The sequence below is a fragment of the Harmonia axyridis genome, chromosome 1 (assembly GCF_914767665.1).
Source record: "Harmonia axyridis chromosome 1, icHarAxyr1.1, whole genome shotgun sequence".
Lineage (NCBI taxonomy): Eukaryota > Metazoa > Arthropoda > Insecta > Coleoptera > Coccinellidae > Harmonia > Harmonia axyridis.
In genome coordinates this window covers 38,729,413-38,747,394 of record NC_059501.1, presented here as the reverse complement: position 1 = coordinate 38,747,394, position 17,982 = coordinate 38,729,413, and the positions used below count along the sequence as shown (strand labels likewise).

The window sequence follows — 17,982 nt, the reverse complement described above, 5'->3', positions numbered from 1 at the left end:
AGTGGGAAAAAAAGAAAAATCAAAATGACAGAATTTACTTTTTTTATGATATCTCAATAACCGGCCCTGATAATCTCGATTTGTTTGAACTGCTTGATAATGTTTCTATGCATGCAACTTTTTCTCCATTTGACCGACCTTCTAACCCTTATGGTTTGAAAGTTACCAATACAATCCCATTGAAAAAGTGGCCACCCTGTATATAAATGGGGAAAAATATTTCTTCGAACAGGTTCGAATGTTCTCCTTCTCAACCAGCAGGAATATAACTTCACCAATATCTATGCATATCGAGATATTTCTTCATAATGAAGTGTCCTCGACCCGACTGCATGGATATAAAACTTCGCAAAGTATCATCAATTCCAGAGAATTAGTGTAACGACAGCATCAAGCGCAATATAAGCGTCATTTATCATGTCCCCTTGCGCCACAAAGGACAGAATAGATGGAATTGACACCCGTATTTTTCAGTCGGCAATTTCAATGTTCATAGAGGGATAGTATATTTTCATTCAACTTCATTTCCATTGAAAATTTGTCAAGTGGAGTGACATATATATAAGAGATGCGAAAATATTGTTTTTGTTCTCTCTAATCAACTGGCCAAACCGACTGTTATTTGTGAAATTATTGAAGTTTTACCCTTCCAATTGATGTCTGATGGTTTCAATTTCATTGATGTGGTTCATTTCCGGGTTACCCTTAATCTACCGCAGTAAGTTATAAATGGAATTTGCAATACGAATAATAAATTCATAGTAGAAGTTTTTATAGATTTTTCGGCTACCTTCCGCTGGGAATTGTGGTGTTTCATCCCGATATCACTGGTGAAATCTTCAGTTTGGCAACCCAGTGATCTCTGCCAAATACACCTTCCCACTCCATCGTGGAGAGGTGACTCTGCTGTAATGTGGCAGCCATTATAATCCCGCTGGGGCCGCACTAGAGGGTTGAGGGCAGAAAGAGTCACAACAGATATTTTGATCGCATTTATCGCAAAAAACTATAAAATCATCAATGGTAGTGAGTTTGGAAATGAGCCTTACAAAATTATCGCCTGAAAAATCAGAATACAGGTATGAAAACATTTATGATTTTTCCATGAAATGGATGGATATAAAGAAATGCCAAACTATTACAGGGTTAATTTGGCTTACTTGAAGCAAATATCTGAAACTATCAAATCCTTTACCTTGTGGATTATGGAATGTATATAAAGCCATTTTCCCACAGGTTAGTACATTCTATAAAATGAGGAATGTTTGTTATAAAGCAAGTAAGTCACATGTCTTCCCCAGCGAGAAAATCAACAAATTCATTAAGGAAGTAGATAATAAAAATATATGTTATTTTAACAACATATTTCAATAGCAGGATGATAAAATATCAATTTGATTTGCTTTATTTCCAGGTAGCAACCATTATGGGGTTCGGTCGATAATTTTCACAGTAAATTAATCGTTGATTGAAGGTGAATCTATTATTTCTGGTGAATTTTTGTTACAATTTGAGTAAATGGAAAAATAGTCCAATGACGTATGGTAATTTAGCATTTCATAAAAAATTTCCTCAGTCCTCAAAATTCATATTGTCATGTTTCCGTATATCTTCTGAGTTTTCAGAGTAAAAATCAGTTATCATTCATCTTGCTCTAGTTTTCGTCGCATTCATGACTTGCATGAATTGTCTCTTGGTTTAATAGTGAGGTTTTTTTCTCTATTCTCTCTGTAATTTCGTAGTAGGTTCTGTTGAATTCTGCAAATAGCCGTTGCCAGTTGCCTAATGTATCCTGTTCCATTTTTGTCATTTGATACTAAATCGGCAATATTGTTTCCTTGATAGGGTTTATCCATTCCATGCGAAAGGTAGACCAGCTTGGGGGAGTATTGGTTGAGTATGGTGCGCATCACCTTCAGCGACTGCAGAAATTCGTGTTATTATTCTGCTAGAATGATAAATTTGAGTAGTTGTACCATTTTGTTCCAACATTTGTGTTTTCCTTTTTTGCAATCCGCCACCGACGTTTCGCATACTGTTTCGTAATCACGAAATATATACGAGAATGTATTGTTTGTTTTTTCATTATGAGGGACTTCTCACAAGTTTTTTCTTTATTTTTAAATTCAAGTTTTGAATATTCTGCCAACGAGTTGCGTACAGCTACCTTTTTTGTTGGCGAATGTGCGTAGTGGTTAAGCAGAAGACAGGAAGACGATTCTTAAGAAACCGCCACGCAGTTAAATTCTATTTTTTTCTATTTTCGCTATTTTCGCTATTTTCGCTATTTTCCAAAAGTTTGGACGCATTTCAACTATTTAACTTGTGATCAAGCCGCTATAGTTCGTGAATACACACCAAAGGACATAGTGTTGTGTTCATCTCCAGAAAGAAGGGCCCTTCAAGCAGCAGCAGAACCATCCTTTTAAGGGTAAGTCGCAAATCGTTGGTTTTGTTTCAATATTCATTTAATTTATTGATTTGTGAGGGGCCCTATTCGCTATTATTGAATTTTCAACGGAAATCTCGAGGATTGAGGTCCAATCAGTCCACTTTAATTCTCTCCGGCCTTTAACAACTTAAAGCATCTTATTTTGAGCTTTGTAACATGGTCCTTCGGGCCGGATATTAAGGCCCTTCGTTCTCTTTGATTTTTGTTGGAAATATACTCTAAATAGATACCAATTTTCATTTTTTTTCAAAATTGAATTACATCTCTTTTTGCTGGTCATTTCAGGCCAATCGCTTCGAAATAACATTTTGAATGAATTTAATATATTATTCAGTACATTCGTTTTGATTTACCGCAAAATTTCGAAAATTTTTCATTTCCTGAAAATTCGATTTAATTCATTATAAATTCGACCATCTTGAAGATAATTTATCTCCTGAAATCATATGCTCAGTTCAGCCGTTATCAGTGGTCATCCTTCAACGTCATATTTTCAGCAGTCATTGTCAAACTAGTTTCAGGTTAATATTTGTTCAGAGGTTCGCATTGTTTACAAACACAATATTATAGTTGCGTATTGAATTCACTCCTTTTATTATTGATACAAACTTCTAAAAATGTCTGATAAATTTCGTAAACAGGTCGCTCTGAGACAGAGTTGTGTAAAGGAGATGGAAATAATTAACAATTTAGCTATATCAGTTAAAAAGGATCACAAGCTACAAACGAAATTCAAAGTTCGTTATACTTCTCTTGATTTTCTGAATGAAGAATTTCAAAAATATCATAGTGGCATCCTATCTTTGTTATCATCTGATAAAGACTCAGATTTGAACGCAGAAGATGATCTCAAGCGTAAGTTTCTTGAAATGTTTTATGATGTCAAATCGATTTATGCCGAATTATTTGAAAACGATGCAATGTCTCCTTTGAATGCGACTGTTGCCGCAGATAAAACCATTTCTGAAATTGCGCACGTGAGATTACCTCAAATTGATTTGAAACGGTTTTCAGGCGATATTAGAGAATTTTCTGCATACAAAGATATGTTCGATGCCTTAGTACATTCAAATTCAAATCTCAAACCAGTTGAGAAATTTAATTATTTGATCTCTTCGCTAAATGGTACGCCATTAGATCTCATCAAACACCTCAAAGCAACTAATGAAAACTACCAGTCAGCTTATGATACCTTGATAAAACGTTTCACAAATCCTCGAGCCCAAGCTCGAGCTTATTGGCTCCCTATTGAAAACTTCGCTCCTTTAAAAACTGAAAATCCTTTTTTACTCCGCAAACTATTGGACACTTTCTCTATAAATTTACAAAGTTTGAAAAATATGAACGTAGATATCAAATGTGATTTTGTCCTGACTCATATGTTATTATCCCGACTTGATCCTGATACTGCTAGAGCTTTTGAGAATGAATACGGTTCAACAGAAATTCCGGAATATAAAATTTTGTTTGAATTTCTTGAAAGGTACTGCAATGGTTTGAACAATATTTCTGGAAGCAATACTCAAAAACCCATTTCTAGATCCACTAAACCATTAGCAAATAAATCTTCAAATAATTTTCTTGCACGCCGAGATTCTAAAGCCGCACAGTGTTCATTATGTAATGAAAATCATAATCTCTACAATTGTGAACGATATTTGAATAAAACGCCCCGCGACCGGTTTTCATACGCCAAGAGTAAATTTCTTTGTTTTGCTTGTTTGAGTGAAATGCATATGTTGAATAAATGTAAATCAAAGTCATCATGCCGAAAATGTGGAAGCAGAAAACATCATACAACTTTGCATTTTGAAAATGAACATTTTGAAAAATCTGTTCCTATAAATTCGAATCGATACCGGAATGAAACGGCGACGCCCGGTGCTGACATTGCCGCATCTTCTTCGATTGCGTTCGATAATAATAATTCGTTCGCTGCGCAACAACGATCCGGTACTGTTATGCTGGGTACTGCATTGATTGAAGTGCGAGCTCGTGATGGTACGCACAAGAAATTTCGTGCGTTACTGGATTCTGGTTCAGAAATTTCGATTATATCGCAAAAAAGTTTTAACGTTTTGAATCTTCCGAAAATTAATTCAGACGTAGTCATTAACGGCATCGGCAATACTCAAGTTGCGAACAATGGGATTGCTCAACTTTTTTTGAATCCCATTGGGAATTCTGATATTTGTTTAACTCTTGACGCCCTTATTCTGCCCAAAATATGTGACAAAATACCCGCTTATCCTTTAGATTCCAAATCTTGGAAATATTTACTCGGTTTACCTCTCGCTGATCCGCATTATTATATTCCTAATGAAATCGATGTTTTGTTAGGATCAGATATATTCGCAAATATTTTATCAAATGACCTCATTTATGGAAAAGATGGAGGTCCAAACGCGCTTCGCACCATTTTTGGGTATGTTTTACTTGGAAAAATTGAGAAAAGCCCAGTAGAAATAAAATGCAATTCTTTTATTAGTACACTTTCAGAAAATAATTTGGACGATACAATGAGAATGTTTTTCGAAATTGAAACTGTACCTGGAATTAATTTAGATATGCATAACACTTGCGAGGATATTTTCAAAAATAACGTTTCTCGCTCACCTTCTGGAAGATATACTGTTCCTCTTCCATTTAAAGAACTGAATCCAGCTTTTCCACAAAGTCGTACGATAGCAATTCAACGTTTTCTCGCTTTAGAAAGGCGTCTTCTACGCCAACCTAATTTACATGAACAATATTGTTCTGTAATTAAAGAATATCTCCAATTGTCACAAATGGAAATTGTTGATCCACCACAAGAAAATACAAACTTTTTCTATTTACCCCATCACGCCGTTCTACGACCAGATCATGCCACTACGAAGTTGCGTATTGTTTTTAACGCTTCCGCAAAAATGCCCAATAATAAATCACTTAACGATTGTTTATTTATTGGTAATAAGTTACAGAATGACATAAGCACAATATTATTGAAATTCCGGTTACACTCAGTATGTTTCACTGCAGATATAAAGCAGATGTATCGCCAAATTTTGGTAGATCCTTCATACACAGATTATCAGCGTTTAATTTTCCGCTTTTCCCCTAATGAAAAATTATTAGATTTACGTATAAAAACATTATGTTTTGGCTTCAATTGTGCCCCATATCTGGCGATGCGAACCATTCACCAATTAGTAGAAGATGAAGGTAGAAATATGCCTTCAGCCTCGGTTGCGTTAATTGAGGAGACTTACATAGACGACGTTTGTAGCGGTGGTGATTCTCTAGAAAACGCTTTAAAACTCAAAGACAATATAAATGATATTTTGAATAAGGGTGGATTTCACCTTCGCAAGTGGTCTAGTAACAGTGCTGAATTTTTGTCTAGCATACCTGCAGATCAGATATCTTCAGGCACGCATTCACTTGATTTGCAAGATAATTGTTCAATCAAGATATTGGGACTCATTTGGGAACCAAAAAATGACTCCTTTCAATTCAACGTTGAAACAATTGATCGCAGTTGTACCAAACGCAATATTCTGTCCGAGCTGGCCAGAATATTTGACCCTCTAGGGTTTCTTGCACCTATTACTTTTTTGTGCAAATACCTGATCCAAAAGATGTGGTTAGCAAAAGTAGATTGGGATGAATGTCCGCCTGATGAAATATTACGAGTTTGGACAAAATATAAGAATGAATTGACATTATTGTCCAACTTACGTATTCCGCGCTTTATAAAAATTCCTCAACATTGTATTGCACAATTACATGGGTTCTGTGATGCTAGTGAACGAGGTTACAGTGCTGTTATTTATTGTAGAGTCACAGACAGTGTTGAAACTATTAATACCTTTTTTTTATGTAGTAAATCTAAAGTGGCCCCTTGTTCCAAAAAATTAAGTATTCCTCGATTGGAACTATGCGGTGCAGTACTTTTGGCGAAAGTTTTAGAATGGGTTACAATCACTTACCGCGATAAGATTTGTTTCGATTCCATTCACGCTTACACCGATTCTGCAATTGTACTAGCCTGGTTGAATTCGTCACCCCACAGATGGCAGGTTTTCGTTGGAAACAGGGTTTCTTTCATACAAGAAAGGGTACCTGCTTCATCCTGGTCACATGTCCGATCCACAGAAAATCCTGCGGACCTAGCTTCACGTGGTATGTTTCCCTCGGAAATCATCACTAATGAAGTATGGTTTCAAGGACCTAAACATCTCCGTTCTATTCACCAGAAGTTCGATATCGTTAATAATTTCGAAACGCAAGAAGAACTTCGAAAGTCTGTTTTATTAGCATTTGAAGAAAAACATTTTATTGACGATTTATTGATAAAATATTCAAATTTTTCTGTTCTTCAACGTATCTTGTGCTATGTTTTACGATTCGTTTTTCGCTCCACTGAGCATATACATAAAGATCATGCTTTATCCCTATGGGAATTAAATCGTGCTACCTCGACATTTATTAAGAGAACCCAACAGTTATATTTCAATGAAATATTTGAAACAAAAATTTTCCCTAAACCTTTTAAGAAATTAAATGCATTTATAGATTCTCAAGGCATCATAAAAGTTGGCGGTAGACTCACTTATTCAAAATTATCTTTTGATAAAAGGCATCCGGTATTATTGCCCCAGCGGTGCAGACTTGTTGAATTATTAATTGATTCCTACCACAAAAAATATCTGCATGCAGGATCAGGAACGCTTCATTTTTTAATTTCGCAAAAATATTGGATTTTATCTGCACGAAGGGCTATACGCTCAGTCCTATCAAAATGCTTAAAATGTTGGAAAACAAACCCTGTTACGTCGCAACCAATAATGGGAAATTTACCGAATATCAGAATCTCTCCAGCCAAACCGTTTTCTCACTCAGGAGTAGATTTTTGCGGTCCCTTTCTAGTCACAATGAGTAGGCACCGAGGAGTTAAATCTTCTAAGGCTTATGTCTGCGTTTTTGTGTGTATGTCCACCAAGGCGATTCACCTAGAATTGGCGTCCGATATGAGTAGTGACGTGTTTATAGCTGCCCTACGCAGATTTGTGGCACGACGTGGAAAATGTTCACATTTATACTCTGACCGTGGGACAAATTTCGTCGGTGCTAATAGGGAGCTAGTAGCTTTAGCTAAAAAATGCGCTGAATGTGAGTTAATCACTCATCATTTTCTGCCAGGCAATGCCCCTCACATGGGCGGATTATGGGAAGCGGGCGTACGGTCAGTAAAAACTCACCTCAAAAGAGTGATAGGTGATCAAGTATTGAGCTATGAAGAGTTTTATACGCTCTTAGTACAAATTGAGGCGGTACTCAATTCTCGCCCTCTTACTCCGATGAGCTCAGACCCGAATGATTTAGCGGTATTAACTCCGGGACATTTTTTAACCTTGGAACCATTACGTTCTGTTCCGGATGAAAATTATCAGGACATAAATATAAGCCACTTGAAACGGTGGCAACTTATTCAACAAATGCATCAACACTTTTGGCGTAGGTAGAAAAACGAATATTTGCATACTCTCCAGCAAAGAAATAAATGGTTAAAATCTTCTCATATGCCAAAGGAAGGTTCTTTAGTTTTAATAAAAAATGATAACCTGTCTCCTTTAAAATGGGATATGGGACGAATACTCAAGCTTACACCGGGTTTAGATGGTGTTGCACGAGTTGCTGATGTTAAAACCAAGTCGGGTACTATAAAACGACCTCTGAACAAATTATGTTCTTTGCCTGTTGAATAATTTTCAACACAAATGATATCTGCTGAACAAGCATATGCTACATTTTTTCTTTTTTTATTATTCGTGGGTATTACATTTTTCATTATATCTCCACCTTGTAGAGATTTAATTTTTTAATTAATTATTAATTTTAAGAGCAAAAGGCTCATTACAGTCGCCTTTGGAGGCGGGAGTATGTTTCGTAATCACGAAATATATACGAGAATGTATTGTTTGTTTTTTCATTATGAGGGACTTCTCACAAGTTTTTTCTTTATTTTTAAATTCAAGTTTTGAATATTCTGCCAACGAGTTGCGTACAGCTACCTTTTTTGTTGGCGCATGTGCGTAGTGGTTAAGCAGAAGACAGGAAGACAATTCTTAAGAAACCGCCACGCAGTTAAATTCTATTTTTTTCTATTTTCGCTATTTTCGCTATTTTCCAAAAGTTTGGACGCATTTCAACTATTTAACTTGTGATCAAGCCGCTATAGTTCGTGAATACACACCAAAGGACATAGTGTTGTGTTCATCTCCAGAAAGAAGGGCCCTTCAAGCAGCAGCAGAACCATCCTTTCAAGGGTAAGTCGCAAATCGTTGGTTTTGTTTCAATATTTATTTAATTTATTGATTTGTGAGGGGTCCTATTCGCTATTATTGAATTTTCAACGGAAATCTCGAGGATTGAGGTCCAATCAGTCCACTTTAATTCTCTCCGGCCTTTAACAACTTAAAGTTCTTAAAGCATCTTATTTTGAGGTTTGTAACACATACTATCATGTCCAGTGCCAGCTTGCCCCGATAAACCTTAGGGCAGATGCCACTTTGGCGAGGCGTTCTCGTGCCAAATTTCGTAGGTGCGCCTTTCTCCAGGGATTGCAGTGATTCATACCTAGATTACTGGTGAAATCTTCAGTTAGGCAACCCAGAGATCTCTGTCTAATACACCTTCTCACATCATTGTGGAGGGGTGACTGTGTTGTACTGTGGTAGTCACTGTGAATTCACCGGGCCGTACTAGAGTGTAGAATGAAGCACTTAACGCCACCTCTCGGGCAGACATAGTGTCACTGCACACTTCCCCGCTAGGACCGACGACACCTCACAGTCATGTTTTGGAATGCGTAAACTTTTTCAAAGAAATGAGAACCGATGAAAATCAAATTAATATATAATATATTATAGTTACTCTTTGAGTAGATAAAGTATCACTTTAATCGCAAGGGTAGATAAAATGTTTCAACTTTTTTCATTCAAATCAATTTGATGGCAGGTTCTCTTCTTCATGAGTTAATTTTTTTCTTTATATTTCGTATTCGCTTCTAATACAAAACACAAAAACCAGAATATAATAGTATACTCGCTCTGCTCGCCGAAGGGGCTCCGCCCCTTGGACCCCGTCACTATGCCGGTAGATCCTTCACTGGGTATCCCTCTAGAAAATAAAAGTTTTTTTTTTGGAAACCTTGTATCGTAAGCTGATTTTAGACGATTCACTCGGTATACTATGCTGATTCTAGGGTAGAATTCTATATGACTTCTTTCCTAGAACATACCGTTTCGCCCTTGCTCACATGAAAATATTTGATGCAAATAACTTTCCATGACGACAAATCAAGGGCGGTCCTAGCCTTAAATTTTGAGGGGGTTCGCCGTTAAGGGTTTCGAGTTTTTCTATGGTACCAAATCCCAGATTACACCGATATCAAGCTTAACCTCTCAAAAATATTTATATTTAGATATTTATATGAATATTTATAGAGGTTGTTTCATGTTCGAAGGCCTATTAGACGTTTCTGGAGAACGGGGCCGATTTGAAATCTGAAAATTCAGAATATGACATTGTTCATGATGCCCTATTCAGCTAAAATATTTTAGAAGTTCTGACACTTCCGGTTATACAAGAATAAAAAAAAATTCTTCGAAAAAAACATTTTTTTTCATTTTTTGTCTCAGATATTATCAAGATTTCCATTCTCAATTACTCTCTGCCAAAATTATTGCGTTAGTTCTCATAGTTTTCAAAATATTAAGAAAAAACCTTAAAAAAGAGAGAATTTCCATAGTCAGTATCACGTGAATTATTTTCACTGTGAATATCCTATGCGTAGGTATACTCAATTCACTTTCACAAACTAGAATGATGTTGGAATATCGTGCATATCTTGAATTTGAAAAATATCATCACAGGGTGTTTCAGATATTGTGCCAAAAATTGTGAACAAAATTTGTTCATAACTTTCGATTTTCAAATCTGAACCCTATTTTTTTGTGATTTCGTTGAATTCTACGGTAAAAAATAAGGGTAGTGTTCAAACATGATTGTGCTCTCAAATTCAATAATTCAAGAGTTATTCGAGATTTTATGAATTTATGTTATACGTAGGGTCAATTTCATTCAATCTGTTTCTAGAGTGCGTTTCAAATATTCAATTATTTCAAAGTGACAGGTGTACTCATTATTGAATCTAGTAGATTATAATTTGACGATAGGAATCTCCGTTATTCAAATAATGAAATTCTGGATCTATTCCATATCTACGGTGAATGCAACAGAATTGTTTCGAGAACTTGTCGAGCATTCAATCAGAAATATCCACATTTACCACCAATTGACGAGAAGATAATTCGGAAGGATGTTTCAAACTTTCTGTTACTCCCTTTTCATCACCACGCTGATTTTTTCCTGAATTCATAATAGTTATTTATAATACAAGTGCAGAAGGCATTGATATTCTTCCACGAGTTCAAAATTCAAAAACGAGCCACGAAGTGGCGAGTTTTGGAATGAACGAGTGGTAGAATGAGCCTTCTGTACGAGTATTATACATTATTTTCTCTAATTGATTGCATTTTTATTGAAATTAATGAAATATTTCCATAAATATCATTTAGTGATTTTTGCATTGAAAAATGTTGGTTGGCAGAACTGATTTCTTTAAGGCAAATTGATGAATTGACAGATAAAGCCGTGGCGGAAAGTTCGGAGTACCAACATATAATAATGAAATATAACCATGAAAACTGTGCGTTTCTGATATATTCTCGCACGATTTTGTTCTACAAGATGTGGAAGAATGAACGGAATAACCACAGAATTAGAGAAAATGTATTCTACCGCTTTTTCATATGAATAGAATTGGCACACAGGAGTCCTGCATGATTTTATTTCATTTGGTAGGTAGAGGTTTTTTTCTTCTAGGTAGGTACTCCATCCAGTATAATGGATATTCATGAAGTATGCAACATCCTTTCAAGAAGATGAGGAAATTTCTAATTTAAAATTTGATGAGTTCTACCAATAATTCTATTGCATTCATCGTGAATATGGAATTAGATATTTATAATACAAGTGCAGAACTTATTGATATTCTTCCAAGAGTTCAAAATGACCGAGTAGTAGAATGAGCCTTCTGTACGAGTTTTAAACATTATGTTCCCGAATTCACTGCCTTTTTATTGAAATTGACGGAAATTTCCATAAATATCTATTAGTGATTTTTGCATTGAAAAATGTTGGTTGGCAGAACAGTTTTCTGTATCACAAATTTGACAAATAATAGATAAATCCGTTCCAGTCTATTTTGTTCCACAAAATGTGCCGGAAAGAACTGATTTGCCACTTAATTAGAGAAAAGTATATCCAGAATTTTGTCATTTGAATATCGGAAATTCAATTCGTGAAATCAAATTAGTGAAGCTTTGATAATGAAAATACCTGTCACATGTAAAGTAATTAGATATTTGAATTTCTATGGTCATAGAGTATTATTGCTAGTCTGTCTGGAAACAGATCGAATAAAATTGACCCTACGTATAACATAAATTCATAAAATCTTGAATTATTGAATTTGAGAGCATAATCATGTTTGGACACTACCCTTATTTTTTACCGTAGAATCCAGCGAAATCACAAAAAAATAGGGTTCTAATTTGAAAATCGAAAGTTATGATCAAAGTTTGTTCACAATTTTTGGCACAATATTTGAAACACCCTGTGATGATATTTCTCAAATTCAAGATATGCACGATGTTCCAACATCATTTTAGTTTGAGAAAGTGAATTGAAATAGGCAAAGGATATTCACAGTAAAAATAATTCAGGTAATTGTGACTAAGGAAATTCTCTCTTTTTCACGGTTTTTCCTTGATATTTTGAAAAGTATGAGGACTAACACAATAATTTTAGCAAAGAGTAATTGAGAATGGAAATCTCGATAATATCTGAGACATATAAAATGAAAAAAAAGTTTGTTTTGAAAAAAAATTTTTTAATTCTTATATAACCGGAAGCGCCTGAACTTCGAAAATATTTTAGCTGAACAATGTCATATTCCGAAATTTTAGATTTAGGCGTACAACTTTGGTCCTGCCGTTTTGCAATAGCTGGCTGTAACGGTAAGTGGTAGTCGAAATGAATATATCGTAGATGTCATACAATAAGTTTAGTTATTTGTGAACATAACGCCATCGACATGTTAGTCGATTTGTGTCTGCATCATAAAGTTATTCACGATTAACCATGTCAGCTTACGAGCCAAATTCTCGTCATTTGAGGGAGGTTTTAATTTTCTACTGAAATATGAATAAATCTGCGGCTGAGGCTCATCGAATGCTCTCAAATACCTATGGTGAGGCCGCTATTAGTGAAAGAACGTGCCGAGAGTGGTTTCAACGCTTCAAGAATGGTGATTTTGATGTCGAAGACCAGCATCGCGGTGGAAGAGAGAAGGTTTTTGAAGATGCAGAATTGGAGGCAATACTTGATCAAGACTCATTTCAAACGCAACAATAGTTGACAGGATCATTAGGACTACAAGCCATTTCAAAACGCCTGAAAGTCATAGGAATGATTCAGAAACAAGAAAAGTGGGTGTCGTACGAGTTGAAGCCGGGAGGTGTTTGAACGGAGTTTGTTTGTTTGTGAACAGCTGCTTTCGAGGCAAAGACGGAAGGAATTTCTGCATCGGATTGGGACTGGAGACGAAAAACGGGTTCATTACGATAATCCCAAGCACATAAAATCATGTGGATATCCCGGCCATGCTTCCACGTCGACGGCTAAACCGAATATTCTCGGTTCTAAGGTCATGCTCAGTATTTGGTGGGACCAGCTCGGCGTAGTGTATTATGAGTTGTTAAAACCGACTGAAACGATCACAGGCGATCGTTATCGAACGCAATCAATTGAGAGACAAACCGCCGCAATACGACGAAAGAGTAGATGAATTGGTTTTACTGCGTGACAATGCTCGACTCCATGTTGCGAAAGTCAAGATATACTTGAAAAAGTTGAAATGGGAATTCCTACCTCACCCGACGTATTCTCCAGACGTTGCTCCCTCGGACTATCACTTGTTTCGATCAATAGCACACAGCCTGGCTGACCAGCTGACCTATCTTATGAAGAATTAAAAACTTGGATCGATTCGTGGATCGCTTCAAAAGATGACCAGTTTTTTCAATTCGTACGCTGCCCGAAAGATGTGAGAAAGTATAGTGATCAGCGATGGGCAATATTTCGAATCATAAATGTATAACCAGTGTTTTACAATAAAGCCTCAAATTTCGGTAAAAAAATTTGTGCGCTTATGTATTTGTTATAATATATTTATTAACTTATCACGATTTTAGCCATTCAGGTAGAAATTTAAAAAAAAAATAGTAAATCTATTGTTTCATAAGAAAAAAAAGAAGACAATTGGCAAGTATAACACAAAATCTAATTTGGTCTGTGAACCCTTGAAAACATTGTAATCACAGCTTCGTCGTCAACATCAATGTCCCTGTATATGTTCAGGAGGACTAAACTGAATCCGAATTCCGATGCCAATATCGAAAAAACCGGAATAACACCATATGAACTACCATTTATTCATCACGGAAATAAACTTGCCGAATTTTCTGCTCGAATAGCTGTGCGAAAATTATGAGTTTCCATACAGTTTTATAATACGTCATAATCTCAAACAATCTATTAATATGAATTTCCACCAAGTAAAAAACCGATCCCATCAAGAAGATCTGGCATACAGGCAACGTTGCAGATTATTAGACCTAATATTAGGTCTATGCATCTGACACACGTTACGTATTAAACATGATGGCCGCCGCCATATATAAACAATCGATAAAACCATCGATTTTGACGAAAAAAAGGCATTTTTATTTCAGGGAAAGCTTGAATTGTGATTAATTAATCATTTCTAACGAGAATCAGTTAATAAAATACAATAAAACTAGCTATTAATGTGGATAACCTCGCCTTCATTAAGCCAATTTCCCAATAAAAAAAAAAAACTAGCTGGATTGAAGAATTTATGACAGCGGATTTGTGATCTAAGACCCAAAATAAGTAAGTCTGCAAAATTTCATCACTTTTGAATCATTATTAAAATTAATTCTATATAGTAAACATTGTTTTTCTTTTCAGAAGATGGATTATTTTCGTTTGGATGGATAATTATACAGGATATTTATTTGTCGAATATCAATTAGAAGTATCTAGAGATGTTGGACCAATTCAAGTCTGAAAATTGAGATTAAAGCTTCAAATTATTAACTAATTTGTAAAGAAATACACAATATTTGATCAACAATTATATAGGGTGCATATATTTAAAGTAGTAATTAGACATTTTGAAATTTGAAATTCTCATTTCTCTAGAAATGGCAATTTCTTTCTTTTTTAAAAAGTTTGGGAAAAATGCATAATCAAAATGTGAGAGTTATTATCAGTCAATAGAAATACTACCTGAAAAAGAAACTGCATTCAATGTTTATTTTCAGTTTTGACAAATATTGAATTTACATAATCATTCGATAAGATCTATGAAAAGACCTACAGTGAAATTTTGTTTTAGGAATATTCAGTATAGCTATAATAAACTGAAAAGGGGCAGAATGAATAGATCTACCTTTCAAAAACCCATGGCTAATGTTGCCTTACAAACAATCGTAATAATATCATATATTCTTTGAGAAATCAGGTTATAAGAAGTCCCTCATTTCCGAGGTTCATCAATACTTTTTTCAGTTGAGCAACAAATTATACTTCTATTTCATAATTTATTAAGAAATACAATATTCGATCAACAATTATATAGGGTGTATATATTTAGAATACAAGGAAGGACACCTTTTGAAATCTAAAAATTTGGTTAATAGTAGGTTATTTTCCATAATTTATAATATTGAAAGACCAATTGGACATTCCTGAAGAACTAAGGCGTTTTTAGAATCTGAAAATTGTATCGATGAATTTTGCATACCTTCTGTTGCATATTTCTTGAAGGTATATGGACAAAAATGATTTTTGTGGGTTCTGGTGAATGATCAAAGGGATACAGGTAACAATTTCATTAATACCAGTCGCGATGTAGTTATCATAGATAAGGGATGATATAGAAATTTCACTAGATAATTCTGATTCAGTGGAGGACAGCTGAATTCAAGCTTAATAATCGTGATGGTTCGTTACGTTATAGAGCAAGCTTGTAGCTCTGGGTTTTACTCAGAAGTAAATTGAACAAGGCAATATACAGGGTGGCCATTTGAAAACGAAACAGACGAGATTACAGACGAAATAAAGTTTTTCGATAGAAATGCTCGGACAGGTCGATTTCTGTATCGAGGGGGACAACTTAAGATGTAGATTACGGACGCATAGCGCTTCAACCCTTGCTACTACAACCCTCACCCCCAAATTTTGAATAGGGAAGATGGGGTGAGTGATACCTCATTTGAAAGGTATTTTTATACTGATTTCAGCACAGTAATTGTTTTTTCATTTTATGCATTAGTTCTCGAAATATCCTTAACTAAGTATTTGAAAATGAAGTGGTGATTTCATGGCACTTGTAGTGTTTTTTTGTGAAAAATCGTTTTGAGCTTCAAAACAACCATGACTGTGGCTTCCTTTCTAACTAACTAACGCATGAATATTTCGAGAACCACTGCATAAAATGAAAAAACAATTACTGTGCTGAAATCAGTATAAAAATACCTTTAAATTGAGGTATCACTCACCCCATCTTCCCTATTCAAAAATTGGGGGTGAGGGTTGTAGCAGCAAGGGTTGAAGCGCTATGCGTCCGTAACTTACATCTTAAGTTGTCCCCCTCGAAACAGAAATCGACCTGTCCGAGCATTTCTATCGAAAAACTTTATTTCGTCTGTGATCTCGTCTGTTTCGTTTTCAAATGGCCACCCTGTATATAGTAAATGAAATTTTGACAGATATTAGTTGAAAAAGATCAACAATTGAGCATTGTATTTACATAAAATCAAAAAATAACTTGCTAACTGTTGTTGCATTGTACTTGGATGACTTTTTTGTTTTAACAAATGTTAATTCTGAATGAATATATCTGATAGAAAATTTAAGTGAATATTTCCCTCCTGTCAAAAATTCTATGTATCTGGAGAACAATTATCGAAAATTACAGCGATAATTGCATTGTAGGAAGCGAAACTGCACTGCGATAATTGTTCTGTTCATACCCAGCAAACCATGTTGTTATATGCGCCTTCCCGTTACATAACATCCCTAAGAAATGAGGTATATACCTGATACATCTCAAAACTAATGTATCTGATACATAACATTTCATATATCCATGAAATTATTTGACTTATTCATATATCATATATGTAACATTGTTATATTACTGAAGTTACGTATATGATACATCTTCCAGCATCCCTAAAAACAATATTACTCTGATATCTACTAGTGTGTAATATAGTTACATATCATATATGTAACATTCGCAATATATATTTTACATTGCTAATATTATGTAAAAGCTATGTAAATATAGTATATTCATGATATATTACTCAGATCTATACAAGTACTCTTATAATACATAACCTTTATTAAAGTTGAACTGTTTAGAGATTTTTGCCAGGACTAGTGCAGTGAAAAGTGATATGCATTTTCTAACTTTTGATTGTTAGTTAGAAGTGATGAACTATAATAATAATAATATTCAATATTCTTTGATTTTTCATCAATTCCGGATTACTTTCATCGTAGAAATATGTGAGATAAGAAGTGAAAAACTGTAATAATAATATTCAACATTCGATGATTTTTCACCAATTCCAGATTAGTTTCATAGTGAAAATATGTGAGGTAAGTGAATATAAGTATACTTCGACAACGTAACTACATTTAGATATATAAATGCTGTTGTATGTGCCTTTCATTTTGCTTTTGTACTTGCATGCCTGTTAATAGCATAGGTATATTTGCTGCATGTTTTTGTGGATCGTTAATGGAATGTGTGCATGGTTTCTGTCTTCTTCATTCAAATTATATGCATTTAGATATTTTTCCTTTTTATGGTAATTTGCATTTGGGTGTATATAGTTCTGAAGTAATACCACAATTGTTTTATCATCTAAATAAGAAGTACCTACCTATCTGAATAGTGCGCTAGTTTTTACTACTTAGACTATTTTTCTGCTATATTTTATTTATGTTTGTGATGTATATACCTATGTTATTCTCTGCTATTCGTGAAATTAAAACATCTAGATTTCATATATGCACAATACACTTTTCTTCCATCATTATTAATGACCAATGTCAGATCACATAAGGATGCTTTTTGAGAAATAGATTCTGATAAGTTTAATCAAATGTTTTAGTATGATATAAATAATTTTGCTGTTTCAGAGTGAGGAATCACCTCCTGAAGTTTACTCATGTATTAAAAACTTTCATAACTTTATATTATGTAAGAAATTTGTTATTTATCCAATCAGGAAACCTCGTTACTGAGAATTTTAATT

General features: G+C 34.7%; 1 long non-coding RNA gene across 2 annotated transcripts; it reads left to right on the top strand.

Annotated features, from left to right (window-relative positions):
- Positions 1-217: 217 nt before the first annotated feature.
- Positions 218-1,387, top strand: LOC123688865. 2 transcript variants are annotated; one of them, XR_006750125.1, is made up of 3 exons: positions 238-718; positions 778-1,079; positions 1,145-1,387. It is a non-coding gene; the product is annotated as an uncharacterized LOC123688865 (long non-coding RNA). The 2 variants fall into 2 exon arrangements; XR_006750124.1 differs by lacking the exon at positions 1,145-1,387 and having other exon boundaries at positions 218-718; positions 778-1,138.
- Positions 1,388-17,982: the final 16,595 nt, after the last annotated feature.